Source organism: Cicer arietinum, chromosome 6 (genome assembly GCF_000331145.2).
Source record: "Cicer arietinum cultivar CDC Frontier isolate Library 1 chromosome 6, Cicar.CDCFrontier_v2.0, whole genome shotgun sequence".
NCBI lineage: Eukaryota > Viridiplantae > Streptophyta > Magnoliopsida > Fabales > Fabaceae > Cicer > Cicer arietinum.
This window is the reverse complement of record NC_021165.2, coordinates 66996730-66999780: the sequence shown is the minus strand read 5'-3', so window position 1 is coordinate 66999780 and position 3051 is coordinate 66996730.

The following is a 3051-nucleotide window of genomic DNA, read 5'->3' as shown; positions in this document are numbered from 1 at the left end:
TCAACTATCAAGTCTTGTTCAAAGATTTGCATGTGAAATATAGCGCTACAGAATTTAATGAAACAAAACCAAACCCACAAACCACGAAAGTTAAAACATGGTAAATCGTCAAGGAAGAAATCCAAATCGGTTGTTTTTAGGAAGACAAATTGGAAAACAACAAAGAAAAAACAAAAGTTCATGCTAAACACAGTTTCTGATGCACAAGATCAGCTGTTAGCTGCAAGTGCAGAGCATACTTAAATTACAGAATTTAAAGAAGAATACGATAAGGGAAAAAACAAAATATGATTAAAACATATTAACGAATACTTACAATGGAATCAAGTTCTTGAAAATTGAAAACGGAAAATACAAAATAAAATATAGGAGACACTTAAGAAATTCTCAAGATTTCTAACAGAAGCTATCTTGCTCTATTTCACTCTGCCTTGAACTGAAGACAAGCCTTGCTTATATAGGCAAAGAGTCATGCTTGTACAGCTTTGGTGTGGTGGAGGAAATGATGAGATTCCTTCTGCTTTCGGTGCCACGTTTGGACTTTAGTGTGAGTGGCAGACAAGTGCCCGAATCTTTTGCTTTTGCTTTTGCTTTTCTGAAATAATGGTCTTGGATTCTAGTGCGAATGGCAGACAAATGCCCGAATCTTTTGCTTTTTCTTTTCAGAAATAATCGTTTTTTCTGATAATAAAACTTTATATATATATATATATTTTTTTTTTTTTAAGTCTGGAATCGAGTTTTGGGCCGAGACTTAATATTTTCTGTGACGTCGAATTTTGGGCTTCACCCATTACATTACATAGTTGGCCCTTTTTTTTTTTTATTGGGCCAATGTTTCTTATTTTGTGGGCGTGAAGATACCAAAACAATCATCTTCATTGTCATCTCCCATGTCTATTGAATTTTCGGAAGCAGCTGATGAGGAAACTTTTGACGAGTCGGTCTTGCTTTTCAAAAGCTGGGCCATAATCTCAAAGTATTCTTCTGCAGTTTTAGCTGCTGCCAACTGTGTTTGAGCAAATGATTTTTGAGCTAAGAATTGTGTCTGCATTATTTGAGGTTTTTGTATTCCTTGTTTTTGAAGCCATGTGGATACGACTTGTCTTTTGATATTCTGAGGGATGGAAAATTTTGTCCACCATCTAGTTTTGAATCTTCTAACGAGGGTTGTATGTACCTGTTGTTGGTTTATTTCAAAATACCAAGCTGTTACCCATGGTAAGAAGAATTTTGTAGAAAAAAGCATCAACGGGTGGAAAATGCGTTCTCTGTCCGTAGGTTTGTAGTTGGTTTTGAATAGTTGGAAGCTTTCGTGGACTTCCGGATGAAGAATTTCTGGGGTTGAACCATAAAGTTTCCACCAATGAGAAAACCATTGAGGGATTTTTGACGGGTTCATAGTGAGGTTAAAGAAAAATAACCAAGTGTGACTAAATTTTTGGTTTTGAATGAGGAAAGCATTATACCAGGCTTGTTGGTAATCCCAATAATTAAATGTCCTACAGTGATTTATTGTGGTTTTGAACTCTAGTGGGAATCGTTTTGGGGTATGAAGGTTTGTTCCCCATTCTGATGGTGGGATAATTTTGTGTATTTTTGCGGTCGAATAAGCGACCGGTCCTTCTTTTGGGTTGTCCTGAATTGTTACCGAACCCGTTATTTCAAGAATAGATTTGTAGTAAGGCTGGGGTTTTGATAAATCCCAGGGTTTAAAAAACCAGCCTTCTGGAAAAATTTTTGAAATGACCAATTGAGGATTTTTGTCGTAAAAGTGGTCCTCGATTGTCCAAATATTTTGAAATTCTGTTTTAACAAAATACTCAGATTTTGGTTTAAACAAGGTAATCTGAGAGTCGTTTAAAACAATTTTTGATTTTTCTTCTTGTTGTAATTTTGAAATTATTTTACAGGATGGTCCCTCCTGTGGGGGTTTTGAAATTAATTTACAGGATGATTCCTCCTGTGGGGATTTTGAGATAATTTTTTGGGAAGGTGTTTGAGAAGATTCTCCCTTTTCTTGCCCTGATGAAGATGGCAATTCAAGCGAGAGATATTCAATTTCCTTTTGGAGTCTGTGGAGTCTTGCAATTTTTTGAAGGTGAAGGTCTTCTTCAATTATATTCTTGATTTCTTGGAATTTGTCAGGTTCAACTGTTTGTTGGCTAGCAAGCCATTTTTGGATTTGGTTTTGTTCTTCATTTTCTTCGACGGCTTCCACCCAAGATCGGATGGGTTTCGCCGATGAAAGAGGTTTTGAGTTGTCTAGTGGTTGGTCCTTTTGGACCTCAATTCTTTTTGATTTTCTGGGCATCACTCAAGTCCTGTTTTGAAGAAATTCTCTGGTTAGAAAATCTGGAATTGAGTTTTGATCTCCTTTAATAAATTCAATTTCAAAATCAAAAATACTAAGGATTGCTTGCCATCTGGCAAAAATTTGTTTTGATGCAATGTTTTGAACATCTTTTTGTAAAACTTCTTTTGCAGATTTACAATCAATTCGAAGTAAAAATTTTTGGTTGAGTAAATCGCTTTGAAATTTTGTAATGCACATGACAATTGAAAGAATTTCCTTTTTAATGGTAGAGTAATTCTTTTGGCAATCATTCCAATGTGCAGATGTAAACTGTACAATGCATTCTCTATCATTTGTTTTTTGTTTTAGAATACCCCCATATCCGATATCCGAAGCATCCGTTTCAACAATTTTTTGGGCTAAAGGGTCAGCTAGGTGTAGGCAAGGTATTTGTTTGACTTGTTTCTTGATTGCTTGTACAGTTTTTGTGTGTTCGTCAGTCCAAGCGACAGGTTTTTTCTTTAATCTATCGTGGAGAGGTTTTGCTATCCTATTAATGTTAGGACAAAAATCTAGTACATAGTTCAAAGATCCTAAAAACCTCTGTAATTGTGTTTTGTCAAGGATTTTGTCAGGAAATTTATCGGCGAAAGATAGGGATCTTTCAATAGGGGTGATAGTACCCCGAGAGATATAGTGTCCTAGGAAACGGATTTTTGTTTGAAAAAGAGAAACTTTGGATTTTGAAACAACCA